The sequence below is a fragment of the Bos indicus genome, chromosome 25 (genome assembly GCF_029378745.1).
Source record: "Bos indicus isolate NIAB-ARS_2022 breed Sahiwal x Tharparkar chromosome 25, NIAB-ARS_B.indTharparkar_mat_pri_1.0, whole genome shotgun sequence".
Lineage (NCBI taxonomy): Eukaryota > Metazoa > Chordata > Mammalia > Artiodactyla > Bovidae > Bos > Bos indicus.
Window position 1 is genome coordinate 356,319 of NC_091784.1, and position 19,408 is coordinate 375,726.

The 19,408-nt window shown below is 40.4% G+C and overlaps 1 protein-coding gene across 2 annotated transcripts in view; it reads left to right on the forward strand.

Annotated features, from left to right (window-relative positions):
* Window positions 1–4,043: 4,043 nt before the first annotated feature.
* Window positions 4,044–19,408, forward strand: part of LOC139179644 (liprin-alpha-1-like) — a 304,559-nt gene continuing 289,194 nt past the window's right edge. Inside the window, exons 1-2 of one of the 2 annotated variants that reach the window (XM_070779265.1) lie at window positions 4,044–4,236; window positions 15,333–15,858. The gene's annotated coding sequence lies outside the window, so the exon portion shown is untranslated. The remainder of the gene's footprint in view (window positions 4,237–15,332; window positions 15,859–19,408) is intronic. The other variant, XM_070779266.1, reaches the window with a different exon arrangement.

The following is a 19,408-nucleotide window of genomic DNA, read 5'->3' on the forward strand; positions in this document are numbered from 1 at the left end:
ATGAGAAGCCCAGGAGGACCTGAGAGAAGAGCTCTCAAAAGAGTCTCCATCTTTTTCATGCAGTCATCACTGCTCTCACCTCTTTAAGTCTTTCTCTTCAAGTCTTTCTCCTCAAGCCTCTAGCGCTGGTGTTGCCATAGCTCCTGTTTCTGTGACTCTGTCTAGCCCCCACCCCTTCCAGTAGGCCAATCACTACCTATAAATCTTTTCCCTGGCATCCGGGGTCTCTTAGGCAACAATGTGTGGTCTCTTGATTGGCTGGGAGATCCTGGCGGGCTGGCTCCAAATTTGGGCACAGGGACAGAATGGAAAAGTGGGAGGGCCCAGAGGGTGGGAAAGGCTGCCATCTCTCAATAGAGTGCTAGGACGAATATACAACCAATCCTGAAACAAACAGCATTAAATGCCCCCATTCAAGCTGTAAGTATTGTCCAAATCAGGCCAACCTACTGAGCATGCCCAGTTATATCGTTCTGGGCATATATATGGTCATATATCATATATATGGTCACTCCGGGGTTCTGAAACGTAAACTCCGTTTCTCCGGGTTTTTAGAGTGGCCAACAGGTAAAAGAAGGTTGCAGGAAAAACAATTCTGGAGAGGTTCAATGAAAGAATAGCACCTGCACACAGGAAGGGAAAGAACGTGCGAAAATTGCCCAACACACAAACTCAGCAATGCTTCAACATGAATTGTAATTTATTGGATTAAGGAATTCAGGCCGACTAACAGATACACTAGGGAACCAGCAGATGGCATGCCTGAATAAGGACAACTCCAAATTTGGCAAATTTTCTGATCTGGTCTAATTTCATTAATGAAATTTATGAAGCATCTACCATGTAATGAGAGGCAGAGTGAGAATGCAAGAATAAAAAAAAAAAAAAGGAATCTAATGAGGATTTGAAAGTACAGTGTAGAAATAACTACTGGTATAGAACTATAAACTAATGCTAGAGAAAAACAACATTTCAGAAGGGACATCTGGGAAGTGTAAAACAGTTCTTATGGGCAGCAGCTAACCAAATTCAAAAAAGAAGACTTTTCTCATTATCGCACGTTCTCTAAAATACATAAAAATGTACTCTCTTCCAAGGTAAATAAATGTAAACCCTATGTTTATCTTGTTTCATTGTTTTGAAATAGGCAGCATTCATATATCTCCCGTTTAAAAAGAAAATGAAAAGTAAAGCTCATAGAGGTTGCTGCTTTCTTTAGAGTTGACAAAGGATCAGTAAGTGGCCAAATCGAAACTTATGTTGTCTGAATTCCATCCCAGTGGTTTTAAGTATGGTTGTATGTTTTACGATCAGGTTGTACGTAAAATGAATAAACAAAGACTTTTGCAGGGGTGGAGGCCTGGGGGAGGTAAGCAGATGCAATACTAAATTACCATGTATTACCGGTTAACATGGATGGTTTCAAAATGGGTTCATCCAGAAAGAGACCAGTTTTAACAACTCCCTGGGAGAGTGTTGGGTCTCGGTGAAGTTCCTGAGCTACCAGGGAAGCCCTAAAGACTTTCTATTGGTGGTTATAACATTGAATGAAAGAAAGATGGGATTAAAGAGAGCCCGACACTTTATCCCTGTTAGATCTGAATATTTTTATCCCTGAAAATAAGGTCCCTTTCATTGATCCTCTCAACTAGCATCCTCTGGACCTCTCCTTGTTCAGCCCTTCACATTGTGTTCACGGTGAGCACATTGGCTCAATGTCCTCGAAAATTTAACATTACTTTCATTTAAAATTTTTTTAAATTCCTTTTAAAAATATTTATTTGGCTGCACTGGATCTTAGTTGCAGCACACAAGATCTTGGATCTTTAGTTGCAGTTTGTGGGATCTAGTTCCCAGTTGTTCTTCAGTCGCTAAGTCGTGTGTGACTCTGAAACCCCATCAACTGCTGCACTCCAGGCTTCCCTGTCTTGCACTAGTTCCCAGACCAGGGATTTAACCTAGGTCCTCTGCATTGTGAGGGTGGAATCTTAGTTACTGGACCACCAGGGAAGCCCCTCAACATTATTTTTAAAGGGAACATTTCAATCATAAAGAAAAGTTTACAGACTTGCCTAAGAAACACCCTTTTCTCCCTGCAGAGATTTTTTAAAATGTTAACATTTTGCTTCATGTGTGTGATTAAGAGTTGAAGCCTCTTTTACATGCTGCCCAGATCTCATTTCCCACCCTGCCTGCCTAGAGGCATCCACTGTCATAAAATTTAGTGTGCTGCCTACTTGTCCACTTTTTATGCTTATTATATATATATGTTTGGCCTTGTAAACAGTGTGACTGTTTTAAAGAGCTATCATAATTTACATACTTTGTAGTTCGCTTCTTTCACTCAGTGGTCTATTTCTGAGATGTGATCATGTTGATACATTCAACGATAATTTCTACATCATTCCCACCTCCCACTAGGAGCCAATATATGTTCTATGCCTGACAGTTTTCACAAGACCATGTGTAAATTGCATAAAACTGTGAGAGCAGCACATCTCTAGAGGATCTGAAGGTACAAGGGATCTAGAAGTACCCGAAGCAGGTCTATACTGCTTTTCATAAATGCTCTTAGCTGCTTCACTCACTCACCTTCAGTAGAGGCAGTGTTGGCTCCACAAGACACAATGACTTGATAAGAATCAGCCTATGGATCAATGTTATTTTTTTTAAAAAAAGTATTACTGCATTAGTATTTACTAACGACATTGAAAATGTCATTTCAGATCCCTTTTATGGTGCAATTCGCATAGCTCATCTTCTGACATCAAACGATATTTATGACTGTCTAAGCTCAGTATTTATTATCATTTAGGGAGCATCGTTAAAACAGATTGTTTCACTGGTGGCTCAAACAGTAAAGAATCTGGCTGCAATGCAGGAGACCTGGGTTCCATCCCTGGGTCGGGAAGATCCCCTGGAGAAGGGAATGGCAACCCACTCCAGTATTCTTGCCTGGAGAAGTCCATGGACAGAGGAACCTGGTGGGCTACAGTCTATTGGATCACAAAGAGTCGGACACGACTGAGGGACTAACACTTCCACTTTTCTTTGTATAAAATAGTTGCCTATAATTAAAGATGCCACGGAGATGTGTCCCAAGGGTTTGGACAAACCACAGATTATATAGCTGTTTTTGGTCAGTCTCCTAACATGGGGTGGCAAAGATTCAGACAGAACATTATACTAAAATACACCATTTTAACCAAGTGTACAGTTGAAGAACGTTAAGTACAGTCATACTATGCTACAAGATCAAAGTATTTCTTTAAGTCCTGTGTGCTACCATAGAACAAAATGATGCCTGTGAAGTCTAGGTTGAAAAGGGAGGGAAAGGAAGAGAAAGGAAGGTAGGTAAAATGATAGAGGCAAAGGTAACAGCTTTGGCTTGGAATGAGTGAATCCAGACTCAGCCCTTAAAACGCTGCCTGGCTTTGGCTAAGTCTTTTTAACCTTTCTGGACCGTTCTTTTCCGCGTCTGAATAATGAGAGGTTAGGTTTAGAGGATTTCTAAGGAATCTTTAAGTTCTAGAATAGCTTATGGAGAAAAAAATAAAATCACTTATGAAGAAAAAGAGAGAAGAAACATTTCCCAAAGAACAGAAGATGGGGAATGCCACCAATAACCTCAAGCCCCACCTGCTGACTAAAGTGGGTGTCGGTAAAGAGGGTATCTGCTCTGCTGCTTCAGCCTGGAGCTCTGCAATATGAAAGCTGACTACTTCTATCTGCACCCAGTACCACTCTCAGCACCCACCTCTTAATCAATTCCAATCCCCGGGTTCCCAGGGGGCACGCTGGTTCTCAAGCAGGTTTTGGTGGTCTCTCAATAATAGCATTCCAGGCTTGAGTGCTGAGAGTCGCTGCACTGTCTCAGCAGAGAAGGGAGGGAGAGCTTTGCAAAGGGGACTGAGGGCATTTAAGAAAAGCTTCCAGAGCGCAGAACGACTCCGTTGGAGCAGGACAGGGCCAGGCATCAGCCTCGGCGCGAGGTAAAGTGCAACGAAACCTGCAGACGGGTATCCAGAAGCTGGGCTCAAAATAGGAGCGCTTGGGCGAGCGTGCGCAGTGCGCCTGCGCAGTACGTGCGTGCGCATGTGCCGCGGCCATCACGAAAGCTCTCGGTCGCTCGGAGGCGCACGCTGGTGGTCCTCGGTGGCTCCGTTTACCTGAGGGACCTTTGGCTGCCCCCGGCCGGCGCCGCAGCCCCCCGGGAGCCCAGCCCCGAGGTGTGAGGTGAGCCCCGGGTCGTGCAGGCCCCTTCCCATCCTGCTCAGCGGGAAAAGGACTTGGGAGTGGGGACTTAGGAGGTGCCGCCGCGGCTGCCCGCTCCTCGGTCTAAGCCTGTGCCAAAGAGCCACGAGCAGCTGCGGCACCTCCTCCTCAAGGATCGTTATTCTCGTCTCTGACAAAACAAAAGCCTTGGGTGCTGTGCTGTGGAGGGGTGTCTCCGGGCTTTCTCGGGGTGGGTGGCGGGCCGGCAGGGGAGCCCGGGTTTGGGGCTGGGCGGACTGTGTGCGCGGACTGGATTAACCCTCTTGGTCCCGAATCTGCGCCGAGCAACCTGGTCGAGTGTGGCCCACGCTCCCTGCACGCCGCCCTCGGCCCAGCCCTGGGGCTCGGTCGGCGCCGCAGGGGCGTGTGGCACTCCCGGGCCACTGGGGGCTGTGGGTGGAGCATGCAGCTGCTGGCGGGGAGGACGATGCATGGAGGGCTGGGTGCGGGGGTGCAGGCAGCATCGCAGCATCTGGACTGCTTCCTGTTTCTAGTCCTGAAAGTTGTCCCCTCTCCTCCCTCCCGTCAGTTTTGCAAAGTCTGCATATTCCTCCTCGAGGCTTTCCCCTCTGCCCCCTTGGACGCTCCGTGTGTTTGCCCTGGGGTACCTCGGGGAGGTTCATCCATAGCCTCTGAAATAAGGTTCTGTTAAACATTTCAAGACATTTTAACATCTTCCTAGAGGCCTTTTTCAGAATTAGTTGCCTTCCTCAATAAGAGAATAAGGGGTGTTTTTTTCTTTCTTTCTTTCTTTCTTCTTTTTTCTTAACAAAAACATATGCCACTAATTTAGGCAGAGGAGTCAACTCGAAGTTGCAAAATATCTAGGAAGGACAAAAGGTCTGGTTTTGGGCCCAGAATAAATGAAATTTTGAATTTTTGTTCCCTTCTGAATGTAGGCAGACAGAGCAGCAGAGCAGACCAGCAGCTATAGAAATAAATGACTGCTCTATAAGATTGGTCAAACCATATCTTATTTTATAGAAGTAGTTTGGAGAGACCTGTAATGTTTATATACGGGAATTGGGTTACTTGGCAAAGCCAATACCGCAGGAGCAAGGAAACAAACACTTGACAAGGGGGATGTTAACCTCCCTCTTGAGCCTTCTGAAGCCTTTAGTGGCATGCTAACAGTCAAAGGGATGGATAAATCCGTAGTTCTGTTATTAAGAACCATTTACTCCTCAAGATAATGATTTCCCTCCGTCCTTTTTTTTTTTTTTTTACCCATCCGTACTTTTAAGCAAATCAATACCATCTTTTTCCTCCATAAGAAGAAGGAAAAAAAAAAAGTGTTTGTTTGAAGTACCAAACCACAACATAGAGGTAATAAGATAGGAAAATGATGTAAAAGTTTAAGTGGGCAGGCTTGCAAGGATGTAGCTGAAAATAAAAGATAATTGAGATGCAGTTCTTCTTACAGTGTTGCCTTTTATTTAGTGAAATAAGAGGTTCCTCCTCTACTCCCCTCCCCACAAATGCTTTGAAACTGTCAGGAAAATAAGGTAATTAGTTTTCAGGAAGCATTTAACAGGAGGCTTCCTGTGTGCTGTTTTGGATCTGTCAGAAATTCTCTGTTCCTTATTAATTCCTAAATACTCAAGCGTCTCCCGGGGGCTGAGGAATCCAGGCATTTCCTTCATTAGATTTTCTATACGGAGATAAGTACCCTCTCCTTCTTGTGAACCATACAGTAAAAGTGATTGTTTACAACTCTCTCTCTCTCTTTAATATGGATCGCCTATGTTTTATAAGTCTGGAATTTTAATCTTTATCTTTGCTGAGAATAACTACCTTGTAAGACAGTTTATATGCCCACACCATGTTCATTAAAACACCTTTGCTCCATCAGAGCTCTGATCCCCGTGTCTTTCTTTTTCTCTATCAGGCTATTTCTTTGGAGCACAGAAGCCCTCTGAATTCACTTTTCTGCCCAGGCTTCTAAGACCCTCTTGAGAAGGCGCTGTGTGCCTTCACCGCATCGAGAGGGAGCCTGAGGCCTCCGTGAACTGAGCGAGCCCCGTGCCAGGGGCTTTCTTGGCTTTCTGCGTAAACCAAGGAATATCAGCCTCTTTCTCTCCTTTACTTTCTTATCGTCGACTCTGGACCACCAGGGTCTGGTCCGTTAAAGGACCTCAACAATTAGTAAAGCCTATGGTCTTACCTTCTCTTTCCTCCTCCTCCATTTTTTCTTTTTTCTTTTTCTCTTCCACTAATATTCCCTGCCTCCACATCTCTCCTAAATCTACCAGTGCCCTATTAATAGAGGAAGAAAGGACTTTAGGTTCTTTGATCCCTTTTTTCATCTTAGGTACTGTATTCCTCTGACCTTTATTTTGTGCTTTGAACATTCAGGTGGATTTTTCTAGAGAGATCCCAGCCACGATTGAGATATTTGAAGTAGGGAGACTTGTTGCTGCTGCCACCAAGTCGCTTCAGTCGTGTCCGACTCTATGCGACCCCATAGACAGCAGCCCACAAGGCTACCGCATTCCTGGGATTCTCCAGGAAAGAACACTGGAGTGGGTTGCCATTTCCTTCTCCAATGCGTAAAAGTGAAAAGTGAAAGTGAAGTCGCTCAGTCGTGTCCGACTCTTGGCGATCCCATGGACTGCAGTGCACCAGGCTCCTCAGTCCATGGGATTCTCCAGGCAAGAGTACTGGAGTGGGGTGCCATTGCCTTCTCCGGGGAAGCTAAATAGTAAAGTGCACGTTCTTTGTTTGTATAGCACAGTGTTGTGAGCGTGTCATCACTGGGCAAAGAGAGGGGGTTTTAAATTCACTGTAAGTCCTCTGTTGCCCACTTGACAGGCAAAACATCTCTCTCCCCGACTTAAATTTCGTAAGTGTTAGTAAAACTGTGAGATTTCATACTGAAAACTTATTCTGAGCATGTTAGTTTGTTGATGTTAGACTGCTGTTGACTTTTATTTTCTTCAGGAGACATGTGCTAGGAAACAGTTCTTACTGCATCTTTACCTTCTTTCACAGGGAAGAGCAGTGTTGGCCTCAAGCATTTTTTAACCTCTAAATCTCTAGAATTAGAGACATTTAAAGCTGTAGCTGCCCACAAAAAGAGCAGTAGTGCAAATGAAAAGCAAAACGTTGAAATATGTATGAGAGGAATTGTTCAGTATAGATTTGGGAGAAGAAGGGTCGCAGCGTCTTAAGGAAAGAAGTGAAGGTTTTTAATAGTGGCATTTCCAGAAGGTTAGGAATGAATGTTTGAAGAGTACCAGCTCCTCTTTGAGTAGAAATTAGTTTTAACTGACTGTTGCATCAGAAATGATGAATCTGTCTTTGAGTTACAATTTGTTACGCTGAGAACTAGCAACAGTTTTGGGGGATCCAAGGAATGCGCTGTGAATGAAGTTTAAGAAAAAACAACTAGGCTGCTGCTGCTCCTGCTAAGTCACTTCAGTCATGTCTGACTCTGTGCAACCCCATGGACTGCAGCCTACCAGGTTCCTCCATCCACGGGATCTTCCAGGCAAGGGTACTGGAGTGGGGTGCCATTGCCTTCTCCAAACAACTAGGCTAGTAGGCCTAAAAAAAAAAAATCCTGGTCCTCAAAGTTTATCTCATTAAACTAATTTTATAGTTAAAACATGCAACCATGCTAAAGGGGAAAAAAAATCAGGAGCTTGATATTAGAGCATTTCCTGAACACATTTTAATGGAACAGGGAAACGAGGCTGGAATTTCAACCTGTTTTGTTTTTTTTTTTTTAAAGTCCAGACTCTGGCCATCTTTTAGGACTTCCCTGGTGGCTCAGATGGTTAAGTGTCTGCCTACAATGTGGGAGACCTGGGTTCAATCCCTGGGTTGGGAAGATCCCCTGGAGAAAGAAATGGCAACCCACTCCAGTACTATTGCCTGGAAAATCCCATGGACAGAGAGGCCTGGTAGGCTACAGTCCATGGGGTCACAAAGAGTCGGAAACGACTGAGAGACTCCACTTCACTTCTGGCCATCTTTTAACTTTCCGGTTTTAGTTTTAAAAGATCTTCTGCTTCTGCTGTCTCTAGAATTAAAAGTATATATAAGTTGTAAGATGGACTGGATTTTGATGCCTACTATTCATTTTAGTTTTGAACTTTATTTGTTTTTCCTGTATTTTTTTAAGCCCCATCACTCAGCACACTGGAAGATTAGATTGTCTTTTGTAATCAGTAGATGACTAGACGGACTTTAAAAATGAGATAATGTAGCAAAGTGATACCTAGAGATTTGTAAGAATCTAGGCCCTATGAATTAAATATGCTGCTGCTAAATCGCTTCAGTCATTTCCAACTCTGTGCGACCCCATAGAAGGCAGCCTACCAGGCTCCTCCGCCCATGGGATTTTCCAGGCAAGAGTACTGGAGTGGGTTGCCATTGCCTTCTCCGATGAATTAAATATGGAGCAGAGATCAGCCCTGGGATTTCTTTGGAAGGAATGATGCTAAAGCTGAAATTCCAGTACTTTGGCCACCTCATGTGAAGAATTAAATCACTGGAAAAGACTCTGATGCTGTGAGAGATTGGGGGCAGGAGGAGAAGGGGATGACAGAGGATGAGATGGCTGGATGGCATCACTGACTTGATGGACATGAGTCTGGGTGAACTCCGGGAGTTGGTGATGGACAGGGAGGCCTGGTGTGCTGCGATTCATGGGGTCGCAAAGAGTCGGACACGACTTAGCGACTGAACTGAACTGATGCTTTAGCAACCAGAAAACAGTATCCTGAGAATGAATTTATTTTTTAAACACGATATGGAAAACAAAAGGCCAAAACCCACATGAGTTTTAGGAAAAGGAATCTAGCACTTTGAGCAGTGATATGCTCTCAGTGTGTACTTTGCTCTCTTACAAGATGATGATTTCCTTGAGAGAAGAAGCTTCAGAGGTAGTGAGTGCTAATCCTTATAATGCAGTCTTGGAAAACTCTGAAAGAAGACAAAAGAATATCCTCCGGTTCCCATTGTAGCCAGTGTGTTTGAGGCAACCTTTAATTTGTGAATTGGAAACGCAAAATGCTATGTATATGTATAGTGTGTCCAGATAAGTAAATCTAAGCTGAGAAAGATGAAAGGAATCACTTTCTGTACAGAAAGTGTGAATTGGAATAGAATTGCTAGTATCTTTTGTTGCAGGGCCTTGCTGACAAGCCCCCAGGGCCCACTTTTGTCATTGTCTCTTCTGGGATTCTGCCGGCTTTCTTTCCTCTTCACAGTTGCCATCTCTTGCTTTTCCCACCTGAGTTCTTTGGGTCTGGCTTTGTAGCCAGCCTCTGAAGACAGTCTTCCAAGATTGCATGCCCTTTATTGCTGCTCTTCAGGACAAATACTCAACTTATTTTCGGGGCTTTTACTTTTTAACATCAAAAGGGAACTGGTAAATTGGGGAATATCAGATTCCTGATGTTACACATTGATAAAAATTAAACAGAACTGGACATGGAACAACAGACTGGTTCCAAATAGGAAAAGGAATACGTCAAAGCTGTATATTGTCACCCTGCTTATTTAATTTATATGCAGAGTACATCATGAGAAACGCTGGGCTGGAGGAAGCACAAGCTGAAATTAAGATTGCCAGGAGAAATATCAATAACCTCAGATATGCAGATGACACCACCTTTATGGCAGAAAGTGAAGAAGAATTAAAGAGCCTCTTGATGAACGTGCAAGAGGAGAGTGAAAAAGTTGGCTTAAAGCTCAACATGCAGAAAACGAAGATCATGGCATCTGGTCCCATCACTTCATGGGAAATAGATGGGGAAACAGTATCAGACTTTATTTTGGGGGGCTCCAGAATCATTGCAGATGGTGATTTTAGCCATGAAATGAAAAGACGCTTACTCCTTGGAAGAAAATTTATGACCAACCTAGATACTATATTAAAAACCAGAGATATTACTTTGCCAACGAAGGTCCGTCTATTCAAGGCTATGGTTTTTCCTGTGGTCATGTATGGATGTGAGAGTTGGGCTGTGAAGAAAGCTGAGCACTGAAGAATTGATGCTTTTGAACTGTGGTGTTGGAGAAGAGTCTTCAGAGTCCATTGGACTGCAAGGAGATCCAACCAGTCCATCCTAAAGGAGGTCAGTCCTGGGTGTTCATTGGAAAGACTGATGTTGAAGCTGAAACTCCAATACTTTGGCTACCTCATGCGAAGAATTGACTCTGGAAAAGACCCTGATTCTGGGAGGGATTGGGGTCAGGAGGAGAAGGGGATGACAGAGGATGAGGTGGCTGGATGGCATCACCAACTCAATGGATATGAGTTTGGGTAAACTCTTGGAGTTGGTGATGGACAGGGAGTCCTGGCTTGCTGTGATTTACAGGGTTGCAAAGAGTTGGACATGACTGAGCGACTGAACTGAACTTTTTATCATCAAAAGAGAACTGGTAAATTGGGGAATATCAGATTTCTGATGTTACACATTGATAAAAATTAAAATGTAGAGTTAAATGTATCTAGTCCTTTTTGTTTTCTGATGAAATAGTCATCAGGTCACTTAATTGGAAATTAGTTTTCCACATATATTGCTCTGTAAAGAAGTGAATGTCTTCGCTCAGGGTTAGGGCATGAAAAACTGTTGCCAGACCCCTCACTTTTTACTGGTCCTTGATGCCTGAGACTGTTCCCTCCAGTTAATCCACCAATTCGCTTTATTCAACTGAGATTCTGCAGATTGCTGTGGTAAAAGATATAATATCAAAAAGAATGGAAAAAATCTTTTAACCTTTATGTGATCAGTTGCTGTATTTGGTCAGTATTTCCTGGTTTCCTCAATCTTCTGTGTCCTCTCTGAAACTTGCAGCTTCTTCGAGGATGGTTCTCTTAGGAAAAAGGACTGTTGCTATGCATACTCACGTGATCCTGATTAGAAGCATTCATTTCATTATGTTATTGAAAAGCAACTTAGAATATATATCAAAAGTTTTTTTTTTTTTTAATGTGCATAATATTTGGTTCAGCTGAGAGGTGATCTGATTTTTTTCAGTATTCAAAACCAATTTTTGACCCATTCTAAATTTATCATCATTTTTTTTTTTTTTTGCTTTTCTTGCTACCTGTAGTAGGGTATTTTTGTGTCCCTTGGCTTGTTATTTAATCAACAGCCAGTAAATCATTGATTCAAGTAGTAGTATTGTCAGCACACATTCATAGATTTAGCACTTAATGTTCCCATACATAAATAACATGCGACAGACTTTAAAATAACATTGCAGCATTTATAATACTTTACTACTTTTTTGTTTTGTTTTTGTTTTTTGACCACGCTTTGCAGCTTGTGGGACCTTAATTCCCTGACCAGTGATGAAATGCGAGCTCCCTGGCATAGAAGTGTGGAGTCCTAATCACTGGATTGCCAGGGAAGTCCCTATAATATTGTATTTTTAAACAGTTCAGGTAATTTTATTCTGTTCCGTGTATGTATATTTTTGACAGAAGTGGGAGACTATATGCTGTTTTGTAAACCATTTAAAATTTTATTTTTCAGTTTTTGTATTGTTACTGTCTTTTGAAGTCAGTATATACAGATCCTGCTCATCATTTTTAGTTAGTGTATTATATGTTGGTTGTACCTTAGTTTAACCAATTCCTTATTGGCAGACTTTCAGATTGTTTCTGGGTTTTTGTACTAACATTTCAGTTATACATCATGTGTACTTGTGTTTACTTTCTTAGCATAAATTGTAGAATAGGTCTGCTGAATCAAATTATATACATTTTAAGGGCTTTTGATGTCCATAGCTATTTTTTTTTTTTTGAAATACCAACTAGTTTGCTTTTCCTCCAATAGTATTTGAAAATGGAGAATTTCCTGGCGGTCTAGTGGTTAGACACTCCACTACTCTGGCCCGGGTTCAGTCCTTGTTTGGGGAACTAAGATTCTGCAAGCCGTGTGGGACAGCCAAAAAAAAAAACCAAAAGAAAGTACTTCCAAGTGTTGGAATGTTGAATATATTCCTTTTTCTGCACCCTCTCCTATACTGTGTTCTGTTATTCTTACTTTGCTCATCTGATTGGCAAAAATGTTAAATATCATGTTTGTATGTTTTTATTAGTAAAGTTGAGTATCTTTTCATATGTTTGTTGGCCATTTGTAAATTTATGTCCTTTTTCGATTTTTCTATTAAGGTAGTATTCTTTATCTGCTTTTTAAAAAATTCATTGTATATATTACTTTTGCTAAGCACATAATTATGTGCAAATATCCTGTACTGTTTTAAGTTATTCTATTTTAGGATAGCATTTCTCAAAATATGACTTATAGATCACTTGTAACAGTACAGAGATAATTGTTAGAATGCATGTATATCATTCATTTTCCAGAGGTTCGGATTTCTTAGACCCGTGGGGTTTCTATGAATCTACTGCACATTAAAATTAGGGAACCTCTAATTTGGAAGAAATATGAATTCCTTAATATTTTTAGTGTTCCTATTTTTCTTCTTGTCTCATGGCATTCTACTGTTTTTTCTTATTTATCTTAATAATCATAAACTACAGTCTTAATGTATTAAGGTTTTATCCTATCCCAGCCTAACAATAATTTTACAAAAATGTTTGGATATATGGAAATTTGAATGTTAAAGTACATAAAGGAAAGCACTTTTGTAAGTCTGTGAGAAGTATTGTTTGTAAATGAGGCAAAAGGAATAACTGAGGGAAAACCAAGTAAAATAGAGTAGACAGAAGTATAAGGGGGTTTCTCACCTAGTTTAAAAAACTCAATATTACTTTGTTTCTTCCTCAAGTTTTGTGTGGTCATCTTCTTTGAACCGTCAATTTAGAACCCATACAGCTTGAATAATAGTCTAAATGAAAAATTTGAAATTCTCATTGTTATACACATATTCAGTAGGAAGCAATGTTCCCTTTAATTTTTTTCTAAGTTGCAAGCAGATGAACATGCTGCATAAGGAGCAAACTACAAACATGGAACTTCTATGGATGTTTGATACTGTAGCCAAATAAAGCGTTCAGGGCTTATTTGACACATTTAATGATATGCATAATTGTTACCGTGCTGCATGATAATTAAGCTTAAATATACATGACTGTGTTTAATATCTCTTTTCCATAGCCAGACATCACATTTCTGGGCCCAGCTTGAAGGAGGAAAAAATATGGCAGGCCAAGAAGCTTTAACAAATATTTCTGGTTTAGAGATTTCCGTATTAGAGAGATGAAACGTTTGGGGCAGAGGTTGCTTGTAACTTTGGTGTCTCTAATTCCTAAGGTTGTAGACTTTACTTTTCTCTTCTTCTACTCAAGACCATATGCTTGGGGGAGAAATTGGGAAGATTCAGCCATGGCTTGACTTTCTCCAAATAGTTTTTTCTGCCCAGTAATGAAAGCCTGGGATGCAGAGGGCCCTGTCATTGGTAGTGCGCAAAGGACAGTTTCTTTCTCTGCTTTAGCCAAGACGGTTCAAGTTCTCTGTCACAGGCCCTAATATCTATTTGAGTTGTCCTGTTAACCTGGGTCTCTGAGAATTTCTGAACCTGACTTTCTCATGTTTTCCCAGCTGAGGTTGTGTACTTCAAACAGAAATATTTGACATCTGTGAAGCAAAAATAAAGTAAAAGCAGACTTAACATCATTACAAAACCAAATGGAAGTATGATAGTTTTAGAATACGCTTTTTTCCTACCAATCCTGCCTTCCACTCTTACCTACCCTTCCAGCCCCAAAAGAGATGCATATTTTTGTCCCTAGAAAAAAAAGTGAATGTGAAAGTTGCATCCAACTCTCTGCGACCCCACGGACCGTAGCCTGCCAGGCTCCTCTGTCCATGGCATTCTCCAGGCAAGAATACTGGAGTGGGTTGCCATTTCCTCCTCCAGGGAATCTTCCCAACCCAGGGATCGAACCCAGGTCTCTAGCATTGCAGGCGGATTCTTTACCGTCTGAGCCCCCAGGGAAGCCCCCAGGAAAGGCAGTGTCAAATCCAACTCTGAAACTTGGTAGAAACTCTTCACTGGAAATCATTCATATTCCATGCTGTAACTTTCTAGAGTTGACTCTTCTCTGCAGCCTGACTCTGTATAATGAAGCATTTGTTGGTCAAACGTTTTCTGTACTGAATTTTTGCACTATCTAAAAGGATGAAGCATTGTTGGGAAAATGTCCTGATACTACTTTTAGAATCTTCTGTTTGCCAGTTCAGTATTGGTTGATAGAAGTAAGTCTTTGTATCTGCTGTCATTCAGTAATAAAACTACCTAAAGTTTGATGTTGCTTTACCTTTTATAGAGTGCATTATTTTATAATTCACTCATACATCTTTGATAGGGAGGTGCAATTTTTAGAAAGGAAAATTCTGAGCTCAGAGAAGTTAAGTGATTCACATAGTTGGAAAGAGGCTTCAATCCATATCTTTTGATTTCTTTATAGTTTACACCTTTCACAGATACCATCTGCTGAATCATGTAATGATTAAAACATATATAATAACATTTAAATAACTTGTTATTAAGTGTGGCAGATATTTAAATAAAATTTAGGACAACAGCATGCAAGTTTTTCAAAATGGATCAATTATGTCTTGTGACAAATGAAAAACTACCACTGTAGATGGGAAATTAAACTATATGTTATATAAACAACTGAGGGAAGAAATAGTGCTTTCCTTTAAATGCTGTTTATGGATTCTCTTGTATATCTATAGCAAGAATGAGAAGGTAGAGAAACTGTCGTATTTTTTCTGAAATATCCATGTATTTTCTCTGTAAGGCAGTCAAAGTTTGTGATTTTTGTTGTTGTTAGCCACACACCTGGCACTTGGAATTTTAGTTCTCCACCAGGGAGTGCACTGGAGCTCATCAGTGGATGTGTGCAGTTTTAATCACTGGACCACCAGAAAGTCCCAAAGGCAGTATGTTAAAATTTCTCTTTCTAGTACCTGATTGTTAGTTTGTAGAAGCACAACTGATTTTTGTATACTGATTTTGTATCCTGCAACTTTACTGAGCTAATCAAAGTTTTAATATCAAGCTTGCAATATTTTAAGAGGAAATTGCTAATTTCACCCAATTTTTTTTCAATTATTTTTCAGATACTTCAGTCAAAGGAAGAAATAGCTCTTCTCCTAAGATGGAACCTGTTGTTTGGGAATGTGGTTGATCAACTTGACACGTTGGCCACATGGTACCCGATGTAAGAAAATGAAAAGAAGAGGCAAGATGATGTCATTTTCCCATATTGTGAAACCAAAAACAAATGCCTTTTGTGAGACCAAGCTAACAAACCTCTGACGGTGCAGAGTAATTCTGTTTGAAGAACTTAACAGTAAGATAGAAGAAGTACTTTCAAGCTGAGACCTGTAGGTGTACAAAGATCTAAAATACATATTGAGTAGGCCTGATCATCTGAATCCCATTCAATCGAGAAAGCGTGGCTATGAGTTGGATCATCTTTTAACTGTGGCCCTTGACTATGTTTGTGGGCCAAACCGGTGGGCACAGTTTATTTTCTTTGAGCCTATTACCTTGAGGGTGTGCCAGGATTTGCCTTATAACACTGCCTTCATGCCCAATCTTCTGAATCACTATGACCAACAGATGGTAGTTTTAGCAATGGAGGTAAGACTTCATCTATTATTTGGCATATCGTAGAAAATTATTCTTGTATTGCCCTTTTAATCAGTCTAATGAATGTGTTTGATAAACACCAGGAACAACTAACATGTTATTTTTAACTGCATCTTGTACATTAAAAAGTTATGTATTTAGGCTCAGACTCTGATAAATTGAAGATTTCATGTTTGGGGGATGTTACTTATCTTAGTTTTCAGATATTATTCTTTTATGAAGAACTTTGAAACATTGGAACTGGGGAAGTAATAGCTTTTCAGAAGTTTAAATTGTCCAAGTTATGGTTACATCTTTTCTGTTATTTGATAATAAGACTTTAAAGAGCAGACTATAATAATAATATTCATAATTCACTTAGTAAATATTGAAGGTAACATGATTTTGAAAATGGGTGCTTTGGTTCAACCTTGAGGCTGGTGGGTTTACAGTATTTTACATTCTCTTAAATACTTAAGATGGTATCCTGGTCTTACTATCTTTACATCAATTTAAGAACAGTAACTCCCAAGCAGTGATAGAGGTTTTGTTGTGTGAATTATCTGTTCTTGACCTCTCAATACGTCATGAAAATCTGTTGCCTTAACTTGAATTTTTCTAATGATAATTCTTTAGGCACTTTTTATTTATTTATTTATTTTTATTATTATTATTTTTTACTTTACAATATTGTATTGGTTTTGCCATACATCAACATGCATCCATCACGGGTATACACGTGTTCCCCATCCTGAATCCCCCTCCCACCTCCCTCCCCATACCATCCCTCTGGGTCATCCCAGTGCACCAGCCCCAAGCTTCCTGTATCCCGCATCGAACCCGGACTGGCGATTCGTTTCTTATATGATATTATACATGTTTTAATGCCATTTTCCCAAATCATCCCCCCTCCCTCTCCCACAGAGTCCAAAAAACTGTTCTATACATCTGTGTCTCTTTTGCTGTCTCGCATACAGGGTTGTTGTTACCATCTTTAGGCACTTTTTAATTATTTTACTTTAGAAGCTATGACAAATTAATGGATACAGTTAATAATAGGTTTAAATAATTTTGTATGTGTTTTGACAGTGGTTTTAGAATTGTGGACAAAGATATGTTTACCAGATAGGAATTAGGGGGCAGTAAACTGTGACAACAAGAGGTAAAAGCTTTGGAATTGTATAAACTGCAGCAGCAGCTACCACTTTCTACCTGTATTACTTTGGTCAAGTTACTTGGATTTTCTTACCATTGTCACTTTGCTTGTAAAATAGAGTTAACACTTTGGAAGATACAAAATGAAGTGTTCATACAAAATGAAGCATTTATAAAGTATTTGGCACAGTACTTTTGGAGTAAGTTCTGTTAAAGTGATAGCTTTTACCGTTTTCTCATATTCTAAGATTAATGTAGCTACATAGTACATAGAATTTAAAGTTGTTGTTGTTGTTGTTTTAATTTTAGTCTTTAAGTCTTTGTTACAGTGCTTTCAGCAAATCGAATACTACTTGTTTTAGAATCTTCATTTTATTGTAAAATTCAAAGATTTAATACTTCCAAGTAAACTAGCCTAAATCTGGGAAATTTTGTAGAAAGATGATTATTCATAGATTTTGAAACGTAGAGGGCAAATTGTATAGTCCAAATACTTGAAAATATTGTAGAGGTTGAATAAAATATTTCTGCTCTTCCACTGACTACACACAGTCTAACTGGTAAGGAGAGATTTGGTATAGACTGTTAGAGTGGGTATATGAAAATGGGTATTGGTTTAATATAGGAATTTGGTTCCTTGCATGGTAGTCTCTGTTGGGTGTTAAAACTACCCAGTTCTCTCACCAAAAAAAATGAAGGAGGACTATCTTTGGTTCTGGTATCATTTTAAGTCAGTATAATTCCTTTGGAAAGCAAATAGAGTTGTCAGAAATAAGTCATAAAGATTTATATACTGATTTGGGTTTAACTTTTGCCTCTTTCACGTAGTAGCTTTCAGACTTTGAAATTAAGTCACCTAACATCTCTGTGATCTGGAGAAGGAAACCCACTCCAGTCCTCTTGCCTGGAAAAGCCCATGGACAGAGGAGCCTGGTAGGCTACAGTCCATGGGGTCGCAAAGAGTCAGACACGACTGAGTCACTTCACTTCAACATCTTTGTGAAAATCATTTGTGAAAAGGCACTAATAACAAAAATACTTTGAATGGCTATTAGGATTAAATGAGAGATTTAAGTAGCTAGCACAATGCATGATGCAGAATAGATGGTCCAGAAGTGTTACTTCTATTCCAAATGTCATTTCTAAGTGACCCTAGAGAGAAAGTACTAGAAAGATGATGTATTTGTTTCATATGAATTTGCATCTCTCATTGTGGGCTCCTGGGGCTTTCATAATGGTGGCATGGTGAGCTGTCTCTGTCCTCTCTTCAAACATGCCCATATAGGCTAGACATTTTGCTGGCAGTGAGACTGCATCTTTTTGAATTTCACTCCTTCTAGGGAGAGCACCTAGATGTGTAAGAGAAAGCTCTGGTGATATGAAATGATGTCGGGGATAGTTGGCTTGGTTGTCATATCAGGCCAGTGATGCCACTGACAGAGTCTCCTGACAGTCGGAGAGTGTAAAGTTTCTGTAATAGCAAAGGATATGGAAATTCAGCAATCAACAGAGCACACTTGCAAATAGAAGTAAGGATTCTTAGATCCTTACAAGGACTTGTCTGCTGATGACACCCTCCTGTCTCTGATCCAGGAACTTTGGATCAGCTTGCCAGCTTTTAGTGGGAGCAAATAATTGGAGCAGGTAACCCCAGCACATTCTTGAGTGTTCTTTGTGGGACTGGGTGAGTTGAAAGACATTTCCTAGGTAAAGCATCTTTCAGCAGACCCAGGCTTCAAGCCTGCCTTGGGTTCATTCCTGTACTGATGTTTGGTGAAATCAAAATGAGTGCTTCGAATGAAATAATATATGGTATTGAGCTAAGGATGCCAGGAGAGAAATTGCAGAATTTGGGTTATTTCAAATTGGCTTCTTATTGTTCACAATCAACAAGTTGGGTGTTCTTTCATTGGGTAGAGAGAATTCCTCCTCAATACTTCGATTGAAATTGGAACATGTTCAAATAAATGGGGTGAATGTCCATTTATTAAATTGGAGAAAAGATCCTTGTTAGTATGTTAGTATGTTTATTTCTCTTTACAAAACGTGCATTTATACACAAACACACACGTTAAATTTTTCTTAAGTTCTTAACTTGATGTCTGTCTTTTCCCTGAGTATTGTGGCTTTTGATAGAAACAAGATTGCTCATTCCTGAGTTTGGCACACTGTTTTAAACTGTCTCAGTGGCCAAGTACACGGTACAGTACAGTTGTCTCCAATGTACAATTCACATTGTACAGGAGACAGGAATCAAGACCATCCCCAAGAAAAAGAAATGCAAAAAAGCAAAATGGCTGTCTGAGGAGGCCTTACAAATAGCTGTGAAAAGACGGGAAGGAAAAGCAAAGGAGTAAAGGAAAGATATCCCCATTTGAATGCAGAGTTCCAAACAATAGCAAAGAGA